Source organism: Urocitellus parryii, chromosome 5, assembly GCF_045843805.1.
Source record: "Urocitellus parryii isolate mUroPar1 chromosome 5, mUroPar1.hap1, whole genome shotgun sequence".
Classification (NCBI taxonomy): Eukaryota; Metazoa; Chordata; class Mammalia; order Rodentia; family Sciuridae; genus Urocitellus; species Urocitellus parryii.
The window spans coordinates 82,217,171-82,230,335 of NC_135535.1; the positions used below are offsets into that span (position 1 = coordinate 82,217,171).

The 13,165-nt window shown below is 35.9% G+C and overlaps 1 protein-coding gene across 3 annotated transcripts in view; it reads left to right on the top strand.

The window, feature by feature from the left end:
• Positions 1-5,268: 5,268 nt before the first annotated feature.
• The window catches only part of Ergic2 (ERGIC and golgi 2), a 36,506-nt gene continuing 28,609 nt past the window's right edge, over positions 5,269-13,165 (top strand). For 2 of the 3 annotated variants that reach the window (XM_026379879.2, XM_026379881.2), the window contains exon 1: positions 5,269-5,347. The gene's annotated coding sequence lies outside the window, so the exon portion shown is untranslated. Of the gene's footprint in view, positions 5,348-5,474; positions 5,661-13,165 lie in introns of all 3 variants that reach the window. The other variant, XM_026379880.2, reaches the window with a different exon arrangement.

The window sequence follows — 13,165 nt, forward strand, 5'->3', positions numbered from 1 at the left end:
CAGGATTTTCAATAATGAGAAAACAGGAAAAGGAAGGAGAAAATCATCAAGAAAATAAGCCAAGAAAGTTTCCTAGAGCCAAAGGACATAAGTTGCCAGAGAGTCAATGAATGCCCAGCAATGAATCACATTTGTATTGGCCATCATTGTGAATCTCAAAAACCCTAAAGAAAAAAAAAAAAAACTATACATGTTATACAGCTAACATGATGCTTTGAAAGTTGTAGATTTTGGAGCATTTAGGACTTTTGTATAGGGATGCTCATATTTCAAAATATGAAAAACTCTTGAAATCTGAAACACTTCTGGTCCCAAACATTTTGGACAAGGGATGCTCAACCTGTGTAAAATTCCATAGGGAAATAGATCTCATGCAATGGGTCAGGAATCTGAGTGTCTTTACACTCTTCATCAGGAGTATTTGAACAAAAAGATGCTTTGCCCCATGGGTTTTTCCATGGGGGCTTCTCAAGCATGATTATGACTAAACAGCTAGAATTCCTCAAGGGATGATCCAAAAGTAGCAAGGAAGAAGCCACAGTGTCCTCTATGGCTGCTGCTAAACCTTTAAAATTTTAACAGTCTTTTCAATTCTTTTTAAAACAAAACATACAGTTTAACTAAACCAATCCTACATGCATCTATGTGTGTGTGTGTGTGTGTGTATTATATATATATTTGGATATAAATGGTACTGATTTTTAGCCTCACATTATCACACTTATTGCCCCAGAATCGAAAATTCAAGAGATTTCTACACATGTCCCACCTTGTAAATGTGCACAGATGTATGTTAAAAAGCTTATCTTTAATATTCCTTAAGATTTCACTAATTCAGAGAAGATATTCTGGAGAGAACATTTGCACAGCAAGGGTACCTCCACTAATTAGCTAATGTCTCCAGACCAGTGAACTCTGTATCCCAGTAGCTTTAGCCTTTAATATCATCTTCTTGTCTGAGTTTCCCATGCCTAAGGTTTTCTATAGCACATGAATTCCCTTTGCAGTGCTGTTTTCCTAAATAAATAGCATTGTTCTTTGGAGAATTTCGCCCACTATTTAGATTGACAATGTGATACCAGAAGGTCCAATCTGTGGTCTGTAGCAAGGAGTCAGATTTTTAGCGGGGTTCCCGCATCCTAACAATCCTCCATTAGAAGAAAATAAATTTCTGACCAAGTCTACTCCTCCAAAGACCGGTTTATGAGAAAGTTTGTATAGATCAAGGAAAATGTCTATTGATTATTGGGTTTTTTTCCTCCCAAGACCCATAAAGGAGAGAGACCTCACTACTGTTAACTTGACTTTTACTTAGAAAAACAACTTGTTAAAAGAAATATTTGTCAAGTTAGTTCTTATAAAATAATAATGTTTATTCATCATCTTTCATCAAAGCATCTGAACTCTGATCACTAGGAAGGCCTTTATTTCTATTATTTAGCTGTTTGATGTATTTTTTACAATATACAAAATTTTGCCTTAAGAATATTCCTCAGATATAAAATGTAAATGTTTGGCCATTTTAGTCCAACACTGAAGTTAATTAATCATATCAGAAAACAGAAAAATATCTATTTTTCTATCAGCTGCAGACTGATTCTTATTATTCACTCATAGCATCTTGGATTTCTTTCTTGACAATTTGTCATTTACATAAAAGTCAAATATATGAAGACACACATAAAAATGTACTTGTCTTAGTCTCCTCCAAGATTAGCTGGGTTTCATTAATTTATAAATATTAGCATGAACAGGTGAAAATGAGGTAGTGATTGCTATAAAGAATATTATAAAGCCTGCTAGTCTGGGAGAACATGTTAGTATTTCTAGCTGACAGTACAATGTCTGAAAGAAGTTTGAATTTGAAAGGTTTGGGAAGAAAAATGTTACCTGGCTGATCACAAAGGTGTTTGAGTTTGGACAGGTGTTAAAAGATTTCTGAGCATTTGTATCATGTTACTGAAATTAAAATATGCCTACAGCATGTGAACTAAATATGTGTTGCTTCTTTTGAACTTTATAGTACATTAAAGTATTTATTATGCCTTAGGCACTTATTTAAAGATTCCCATCTGCATTTAGCTTAAAATTAGTTATGTATTTAAAACTTTTAAGAAATATCAAGAGTGAAAATTTATTTAAATATATAGAGATCATAGAAGATACTAAATAAATAAAATACATGAGATACAAAAATGAACAATGAAAGAATATTTGAAAAGCAAATGTTCTTTGAACATTCATTTGAATGTTATCATCATTATAGAGAACTGTTGGCATGGAATATGTATTTGTTGATTATTTTTGTGTTGAAAAATCATAGAGACTTATAGTAAAATATACTGAATACACATTATTAATAACTATCAAGGTAAATAATACCAACCACAGTCATATATTTTTGTGGGGTTACTTATTTGATGCCTATTTACCCCAATATAGAAAAAATTCCATGGGCAAGGGTATCCACATTGTCATTACTTCCTACTTAGCATATCTCTTGTCATATAGAAGGTATGCAATGAATATTTGTTTGAAGAGTGGTAAGGCTACAGGTTCAACTGATTGACCTATAGTCCCTCAGAACCTATTAACCATATTGAACTATTGTACATAAATGATTTACAGATATTAGTGGATGATTACTGAAACAGAGGTATTAGATGGCAGGTAGTGCCTCTGTGCATGGACCAAAAGTATCCATCAGTGGACATAAAACATATAAACTTCTTCTGTGAAAAAGTAATTTAAGACTTTCAATTCCCAAGTTGGCATATAGAAAAAATGATTCAGAAATGTAAACTACAATATTTGAAAATGTAAATACATAATTTGAATACAACCTGACAACCACCTATGGATAAAGAGGTAATGAGGTCCTGGTGTTTAGTATGAGGGTAGGAGAGTCTCAATGGATAAATGACTGGCCATTGGGATTGGCAGCTATAGAGAGGAAGGAGGAGATGTGGGATTCTAACCTGAACTTGAGATTTATGGTGATATTTTCTAGGCACAGAGGAGAAGACAAGATTTTGGGATAATTTATACAATCCACTTGGGAGATACTGACTTTGAGGTGTTTGTGGACATATGTTAGTTTTGCTTCTTACTTGCTAATACTTTTACTCAAACTATGGAGAAGGAAAAAAAAAGTCACGAAAACGTGGTTTTGGAATAGTCTAAAATCTATCTTCTGTAGGTAATACTTAATAAAAAAAATTGGGGGTGGGGCTAGCAAGGATTGAACTCAGGGGCAGTCAACCACTGAGCCACATCCCCAGCCCTATTTTGTATTTTATTTAGAGACAGGGTCTCACTGAGTTGCTTGGGATCTCACTTTTGCTGAAGCTGGCTTTGAACTCATGATCCTTTTGCTTCAGCCTCCTGAGCTGCTGGAATTACAGGCATGTGCCACCTTAGAATGTTTGTCTTTTAAAACAAAATTTTTTCCAAATATAATTTCACTGATAACCTCTCTTTAAAGTTGAGTTCTGTTCAAGTGAAGTTCAGTGGCAGAGCATGTGCTTCCACAGATCCTTGATTTGAGCCTCAGCACCAATAAAATAAAACAAAGTCCAGCAGGGTTTCAGTTTTCAGATAAAATAGTTTAGTCTTGTTAGATAAGATAATGGTGTTTTATTTTTTGTTTTGTTTTTTAAATAGAAGGGTCAAATTAGTTTTGCTATACTGGGAAACCCAAATTTCATGGGGTAGTTGTTATGCAAAAGTTGATTACTCTGAACTCCAGGGATCCGGAGGTATTTAAGTAAAAAAATTCCAGCATCCATCCAAGCAAGAGCCCATCCAGTCTTAGACCCACAAAAGGTGGGGGTGGGGGGCGCGGTGAGGAAGGACCTTTTATGGCTGACGTCTTTATAGCCAAGATAAAGCATTTTAGGTATATATTAACTCATTTAATCCTCATAATAACCCATTTTACAGAAGAGGAATTGGAGACAAAGAAGAAATAATATGCCCCACATAAAGTTAGTTGTTTTTATTTTTAATATTTATTTTTTAGATTTCGGCGGACTGAACATCTTTGTTTGTATGTGGTGCTGAGGATGGAACCCAGGCCAAAGGCATGCCAGGCGAGTGCGCTACCGCTTGAGCCACATCCCCAGCCCTAAAGTTAGTTTTTGAACTGGAATTTTAACTAGAAAATCCTTGCTTCAAATCTATGATCTTACCCTTTAAAAAATGTTTCTTCTTAAATGTGAAGGAAGTGGAAACTTTAAATCCTTTTACCTTGAAATTATTGAAATAGAAATGTCTCATTAGAAATTTTCATCTGCCCTTCTTTGGGGAAACTTTCAATGTAATAAGATTTCATAGTTCAGTAAAAGTTAATTCACTACATGAGACAGTTTTGAGAGAAGCAGAGAGCTGACTGTGAACTATGCCTGCTACTTCTTAACTCAAAGGCCTTATCATTAGCAAACAAGTAAATAAGGGTATTACTTTACAGGAGTGTTAGGATTAAATGAGAAGGCAAATAAAACATTTAAATAAAATAGTGCTGTGTATCAGTTGCAATTCGGCTTTCGATAGCCTTTTTTGGTCAATTAATCAGAAAATTAAAATTTCAAAGTTTGCTTGTAACATTTGATACAAGATGGGTAAAAAGGGGCCCGGGCCAGGCTTACTCTCCAGCAGTTCCTAATTACTCTTTCTCCCACCACCCGCCCCTTTCTTACTTACTGTACTATGAAGCGATAGGAAATGATGAATCATTAATTTTCTTTCTGAACAAATATTTAAGGGAAGAACAGATGTTGGCGAAGGCCGTGAGGAAGTCAGGCGTGCTTTTTCTTTTCTTTTTTTTTTTTTTTTACAGAATTTATATTGTAGAAAACTTTAAAAACACTGAACGAATTTAAAACATTAGCCATGCCTTGAAAGGTTCAAGTGTTCCTGATGGAGGGGGGGCGATAAGAACGCAAAGACAAGGGACACAGACCACGCAGAGAATGGAATCCTACGCGTTAATATTGCTAGGTATAATCTGCGTCCAAAATTCTCACCAGAACTGAGGTCTGTTGCGTTCAGTAGTGGAAAGCAACCTCTCTTTTCTGGCAGGAGATTCCGGATTGGTCAAGCGATTACACCAAAAACGCGTCTCCGTCTCTTTTCAGTTTAGGCACGCCCCTTGCACCGTGACCACACCTCTTGATTCACCAAACAATTCGTAAGCACAGGAATTATCGCGAGAACTCCAAATGGTCTCCCTTCTGACGTTTTCAGTGGTGATAGTCGCTTTTGTTCTCGCGATATTTCCGGGTACACGGGAGCCCCGGCGGCCCGGGCTTCTGTGAAACATGGCGGTCGACTGGGACCGTAACACAAGGTAAAATGTTGAAACCCCATTGCGTGGTGTTCCCTTGCTTGTTTCAGGGCCGCTTGGGCATGAATGCGGTTAAGGAGACTGAGAGCTTGGCGTTAGTTTAGGTGCCTGTCTTCTTCTCTTTCTGGAGAGCAGGCCAGATCGAAGAGCCTCTCCACTTCTCCCGGGGGCGTTACTGGCAGGACCCTGGGCAGCGCTGTGACTAGGAGCTCCGCTCTTTCTGTTCCTGGTGTCTCCGAGCTTTCTTGCAGTTAGAAGTAGTTGCGGTGCTTCCTTGATAGCTCCAACCCTGACTCCTTGCTTCTCACAGTGCCAGGTGACTTCTTGCGTCCCCAGGCAAATAGAGTCCCGCTTCCTCAAAACCAGCCTCATAGTGTCCCTAGTTTTATAGGGTTTCTGGTTCCCTACTCTCAAATAAATACTACATTCTTGGTAGCACGGTACTCTTTTTAAGAAAGAAGAGTGTTTTAGCCTCGCCTTCGCACGCATCTTTGGAAAATGAGAAAGGGGCAGGACAAGGCAAGATGCTAGGGGAGACAGGTCCCAGAGCGTCTACTTTTCTCAATTCAAGAAACCTGGGAAGGTAATTTGTCAACTCGTGTAGAGAAAAGCAGTGGTTATCGTAGTATAGAGTTGATCATTGTTTGAGATGAAAAAACACGTTTAAATAACTTTTACTTTTAGGATTTAGTGCCCTCAAAATTTAAGGTAAATTATGTTTGTTAAAATGTTGCAAGGCTGGCTTTCAGAAGCAATTAAAGATACAGTTAACAAAATTTTTCTTTTGTTTAAAATTATAGCCTAGTATTTCAATTAATTGCTTAACCTGTTGTATTGAATTTTAGTGTAATTATAAAGACATGGGTCTAACATGTTCACTGAAGGACTAATTTGCCTAATTTGTTTATTGATATCTTTAAGTTAATGCAATTACTCCAGTATTCTTAGAAGAATAACATGAGAAACAGAAATTCCATTTTTCCCCTTTTCTGTTTGATGCTAAACTTTAGAACATAACTGAGTATTGTCATAGCTTCATAGCACAAATTTTAAAAATATATCAAGTTTTCAAGATTTCTCGAAGGAAATCAATCTGGAACTAGGATAACAACGAATTAGTAAAAAACAAATTTTTCTGGGAGTTGATGACTGAAATGGAAGAAATGAAATTCACTTTTAATAGACATTACTTTTACCTTAGTCTGTGCCCATTGTAAATTTTATTTAACAATTTTCCAGTGTTTATTTTATTTCTGTCCTTTACAATCATAGTGAGCCATTATTTAACCTCTCTATGCCTTAGTTTCCTAAGTAAAATGGGAATGATAATATAGTCATACTTAATTTGTAAGGAGATTGTAGGATTAAATGTGTTAAAACAAAGTACTTAGACAATGCCTGCTATAGGGTTAACACCCGGAAAATGGTAACTCTTTGTTATTTTTTTATTTCCACTTTCTAACTTTTTTACTTGCAAATGTTACCTTGGTACTTAATCAAAATATAGACTGAGGAAGATACTTTTAAAAATTTCTTTCTGACTTCTCCAAATTGTCTAAACACTCTTCATTATATGTACATATATGACCTTAAACTTTTCCAGTTACTTTCTTGAACTGTTCTTCTCTCTTAATTTCTAAGGCACAGATTATTCCTTTCTACTTCTTCATGTAGTTTTATTGCAGTCTAGGTTCCTGCTCCTCTTCTTGGTCTTAAAAGCATGCTTTTGCTCTTAAGAACATTCATTTTATTGTGAATATACTTATTGCATTGTTGACCTTCTTTCCTCATTCTTAAGTTCCTTATACCTCCTTACTTTGATTTTGTATACTTTTTTAAAGTAGCTACTTTAGTCAAGCTGTTTTTTGTATTGATCTTCCTTTTATTGCCACTAGGTACTTCCATATTTCTGTTGCTGTGACTTTACAGTCACTTTTCCTCAACTTTTATTCTATTAGTTTATATAGTTCTCTATGAGATTATCTACTTACTTCATATATTGTCCTACTTTCCTCTGAGTTTAGCATCTAAATCTCAAATATCTTGTTTTTCCTTTTTTTCCAATTAGAAAACATTGACTAAATGCCTCATTTTATCCTAACTAAAAATTATGAGGTAACCTCCCTACCTTTTGAAATAATTGTGTGTGTGTGTGTGTGCGTGTGTGTGTGTGTGTGTGTGTGTGTGTGGTGCTGGGGATTGAACCTAGGGCCTTGTGCCTGCAAGGTAAGCACTCTACTAACTGAGCTATATCCCCAGCCCAGATGTAAAATTTTTGAGAGGATTCTGAAACATTGAGGCCTTTGCAAGTTTCTCACAGAACTAGTAAGTATGTAGATGACAATCTAGGTTTTTTTGGATTGAAACTTACATGTGTACCATCTTACTTGTCTTCCAAGTTAATCTTCTTATTACTGTGTACCATCTTGCTTGTCTCCCAAGTACATCTTTTTATTACTAAGAAAGTTACTAGATTATTTGAATTATTTTGAAGTAAATAACTTTAAAGCATAATATTTAACTGGCATATCCACTGTAAAGAGAGACTAAGCTATTTATTTTATAAAATTGTTCTTACTGTATTCTAATACAGTATAGTCTAGTAATAAAAATTTGTAGATAGATTGTACTTTTATTTCTGAAACTCAATGGTAGCCTGGATAATATATCTCCTTTCTCATTCCTATTAATAGCTCATATTAGTTTTGAGTAGTAGTCTTTACAAACTACCATAAACTGAGATGCTTAAAGAAATTTATTCTCACACAATTTTGGAGGCTAGACGTCTAAAATCAAGAAGTGGGTAGGGCCATATTCCCTCTGAAGATTCTTGGAGAGTTTTTAATTGCCTCTTCCTAATTTTAGGGGACTCCTTATAGACACCTTACTCTAATTTCTGTCTTTTTAATTTTAATTTTCTGTCTAATTTCTGTCTTCTTACATGGCATTCTCCCATGTGTATCTGTGTTTTTACATGTTCTTTTAAGGGCATCAGTCTTTAGATTTTGAGTTTCCCTAATCCAATATGATTCATTTTAACTAATTATATCTGCAAAGTCCCAATATCAAATTATGCACATTCACAGATAGCAGGGATTAGGATTTCAGCATCTTTTGGGGGGGACATAGTTCAACTCACATGATGGACATATGTATTAACTAATTAAATATTTATCATTGTCAAATATATATTATAAATAGACATTGCCTTATAAAACTTGGATAGCAGACTGTCTCCCGTTTTGTTTGGAGAGGTAATGAAACTTGAGCAAACTATAAAAAGTTTCATGAATGCTGTGTTTTAATTTCGGCAAAGCATCTGGTATTTTGATTCAAATGAATACAATGATAAATTATAGGCTATATGACACTGCTTAAATTGAGTGTTGATAAAGTCTATTCTCATGTGAAAGGAGGTTTCTTATTATGCAATTCTTCAAAGTATTATCTTTATCTCAATGTCAGTGACTTCCTAGAGTTTGTTTTTGTATTGCTTTTTAATATACAGGATAGTTTAGGCAAGACAGCAAAGAAAATAGATGAGATACTGGAGATGGTTAAGGTATAAATAACAGCACCAACCATTGGACAAAGAAGTCTAGTGTAATTACTCCTAAATTATTGGATTTTGATGACCAATACAAAAAAAAAAAGAAGAAAGAAAAAAAGCAGGGAGAAAGGCCTAGATTTGAGGACTGAGAATACATTTTACATTTTGCTAAATGAGGATATCAAAAAACAAAAAGACTCCTCTCCCTCTCTATATACTTATGTATATATTTTTATGATTTTAGTGTATATATATATATATAAATACACACACATACATACATATATGTGTGTATACACACACACACACACACACACACACACACCCACACCCCTCTGTTTACTTTTATCATTTCATAAAGGAAAAGGTATTTTGACACATAAAAAGGAAGACAATAATCCCAGATACCAAGGACAGATTTTAAAATTAAAAAAGTTTACCTTTTGAAAAATTTGCTATATTGTCCTTATGTTTTTCACTTAGGTAGAAATAACAAATTTTGTAACAGGATGGCGGCGACTTCTAAGAAGCATTTCTAAGTATATTTTTGAAAATGTCCAAACTGAATAAAAAGGCAAATAGAGTGGGTATGGGAGCAATGGGATTGGGTAACTGGGAGGGATTCAAGGGTTTGAGAACAGCAGTGAAAATGAAGAGCTTGAAGGATTATTTTTCATTCAGAGAGGAAAATGATGTTTTGAATTTTAGAGGTGAAGCAATTGTAAGAGTTGAGAGGAGCCAAACCATGATCTTGCTTATGAGTGACTTTGTATAAATTAAATGCACTGGAATAGAAGAACAATTGAGTTTACATAGTAAAAAGATGTTATTGTGAATGAATGGCATAAGATCATGAGTTCAAAGGATATGATGGAATGGGGAAGAAGAGAAGCATATTGAATGACCAAGGTGCTAAAGTCATAAAGGAAACTACATAAACACTTGCCAGTGGACCATGGCAGCATATAATGAAATAACAGCATATACTGTGGTTTGGAGCATAGATTTTGGGCCAAGCTGCTTGGGATCAAATCCATGTTATTACTGTCAGCATTATGGGCTTGGGAAAATTATTCTACTGTTCCTTGCCTTGGTTCCTCACGTCTAAATGAGAATGAGAATAGTATTATAGAAGATTAAATAAATGTAAACTACTTTTAATAATATCTAGCATGAAACATAAAAGTCATACTTTGTTGTATGGTGTTAACTTATCTTTTCAGCAGAAGGTAGACCTGAAAAGGGGAAAGAAAAGTGGTTGAGAAGTATGATAAGACACATTACTTCTTTAACCTGTGAGTCTATGAAATGAAGTAAAGGATTAGAAAGGATTTACCACCAGGAGAAAGTCAGGTTTTATAAAGAGAGTGGGTAAAAGGATTGGTTTTAGAAAAACTAGTTATTGAATAACTTGTTCATGTCAGAACAGTGACTTTATAGAGTGTTAAATACTAGAGGTAGAATGAATTTCTTGGAAGTAGGTTAGTGAATGAACATGAATGGGATGGGAAGATTTTCAGATTGGCAGGGCGCCTCATTCTAGAATGATAATAATGGAAAATGGTTTGGAGGAAGCCAGAGACTAGGTGGTAGCCAAATGGGGTATATAAGCTGAACTTTGAAGGGTAGAATACTGAATAGGTTGTGTGTGGTCTTAAAGGGTTTGTGAAATGAACCAGCTACTTGCCATATTTTTATACTCACATATAATTTAAAAGAAAGCATTTACAAAGCTTATAAAAATATAACATAGAAACTTTTGGAAGTAAAATTTACTGTTTTATTCATTTGCTCAACAATGCTTTACCAACTATGTGCCACCCACTGGTCTAGGTGCTAGGGATACTGCAGTGTACAAAATTGAAAAATCCTCCTCCTATTGATCTTAGGTATTTACTTATCTAAGTGTGACACTTGGTGATTTGAAATCTGTGCTAGTATTGGTGTTTCTCTGTTGAGAGCCACAGGTGAAACGGCCCCAGCAAACTTCCAGCTGATTGGCTCCTCTGCAGTGATGCTCATTGGGCTGTTTCCTCATACGGGCCACCAAATGCCACAGTCTGGCTGGGCACAATTCACGAGCCACTTGTCAAGCAGAAACTAACTTTATTTTTAGAGCGCGCACACACACACACACACACACACACACACACGCGCGTGCGGGCGCCACACCACACCACATGAGCTCTTCAGGAATTCCCTCAGAGCCCAACTGCCACCACCGGCTTCTGGCGGGCCTCTCAACCCCCACTCCTCCCCCTCTTGAGGCTGATTGGCTGGGTCGTGTGGGTGGAGCCAAAAGAGTCCCCCAATGAGCAGCTCCGTGGTCTGAAAGGGCGGGGAAACAGCCCAATGAGCATCACTGCAGAGGAGCCAATCAGCTGGAAGTTTGCTGGGGCCGCTGTGAGCCAATCAGCATTGGTGTTTCTCGGGAAGTTTCCTTCCTTCCCTCAAATATTTATTAAATAATTGCGTGCTAAGCATTAGAGATACAGAGATCAAGTTAGACATGATTTCTGCCCTAGAAAATAGAAAATGAAACCAGTAATTAGAAATACTGTGATAAAGGTATAGTGCTGTAAGTACTCATAAATTTTGAGGGTTGCAGAAAGCTTTTCCCCCTCAATACAGAAATTTATAATAGACTGGAACTTGAGGAGTAAACAGTCAAATGAGAGTTGGGGAGGGAATAGAAAATATTTAGGGGAGAGAGAACAGCATATTTGAAAAGTATAATGTGATTTTTCTTGAAGCTGAAACTTGAACTGCTAGGAATTGAGTTTGAAGAAAGGTAATCAGGACTTGGATTTTGGAGGGATTTGTAAACTGTGTTAGGATAGAGTACATAATCTAAGTGCAGTGGAACTTATCTAGGTATTTCAAGAGAAATATATGATCAAATTTATGTTTTAAAAGGGTAATTCATAGAATATGGAGAATGAATTGAGGGGTTGAAGGTTAGAATTTGTTGAAGCAATGCACTAGATTGTAACAGTTGGGACTAGGTTTCTACTTAGGAACTTCTCAGTGGACCCTCAAGAAGAGAGAATGGACCATTTTGAGAGAACTTTAGGAAAAGCCTAAGTCTAATGGTACCTGTTTCTAGCTTATGCAGTTGGATACATGGTGTTTATAATTAACTAGGAAGATATAGGAGAAACAGTTTTGATAGGATGAAATGATCATTTTTTTTTTGGACTTGCTGAGTCTGGGTTGTCTTTGGGATGTCTAAATGAAAGTGGAAGAGAAGACAAGAAGATATATCTGTGCAGAGAGATTTGGGCTGACTGGAAAGATTTGGAGGATTCAACATGTAAATGGAAACTGAAGGAATAGGAAATTACTTTAGGAAAACGTGGAGGTTGGGAGGAAGGCCTAGTGTAGAGAATGCGAGAGGAAAATAGATCTGCAAAATTAGCCAAAGAGGTAAAATGAAAATTAGGAGTGCAGTATGGGTTGAGTATCCATTATCTGAAGTGGTGGAACCCAGAAGTGTTTCGGATTTCATGGTTTTTCTAATTTTGAAATACTTGGATGGTCTTTACCAGTAGAGCATCCAAAATACTCCAAAATCTGAAACTTTTTGAGTTGGCATGTCTGTGCTCAGAAGTCTTGGATTTCAGAGCATTTTTGACTTTTGGATTGGGTTCTCAATCTGTATCACTTAGGCCAAGGTAACTATTTCAAAAAGAAAAGAAGTTTTTCCCAGGTGACATTAGGTAAGAACTGAGATGTGTTCTTGGGCTTAGTACTAAGGAAGTTCTTAATGACCTTGCTGAGAGCAAATTTAGTTAAGAGTGGTGACTACTTTTCTGAAAAAGGGGGTTATCAAAGAGTCCCACAATCCATGGGCCACAGTTTTATAGATTCTCAAATGAAAAAAGTACATATGTCCTATGACTCTTAATATATACTAAGTGAATCCCACCATTGTGTAAGGAAGTACTCATAATAGATGAATGGAGACAACTCATATGTTTGGTTAAAGATGTTGCCATAAATCTATAGAGTTGGACTTGAGTTTAAGAAAGGGTTTTATTCTAAAGATAAAGAGGCATGAACATATTTAACATTTAACTAATCAAAAAGGACAAGTAGAGATCGAAGAAAGGTTAACCTTGATGTGGTTTTTCCATACCACAAAGCAGGTATGGAAAATTTGATTACTTTCTCAGAATAGAGCAAACTCAGGGGCATGACTTATGCCCAACAAATACTCAAGAAGCTTAATTTACAAATAAATAAAAGTTTTATAATTGATATGGAGAAAT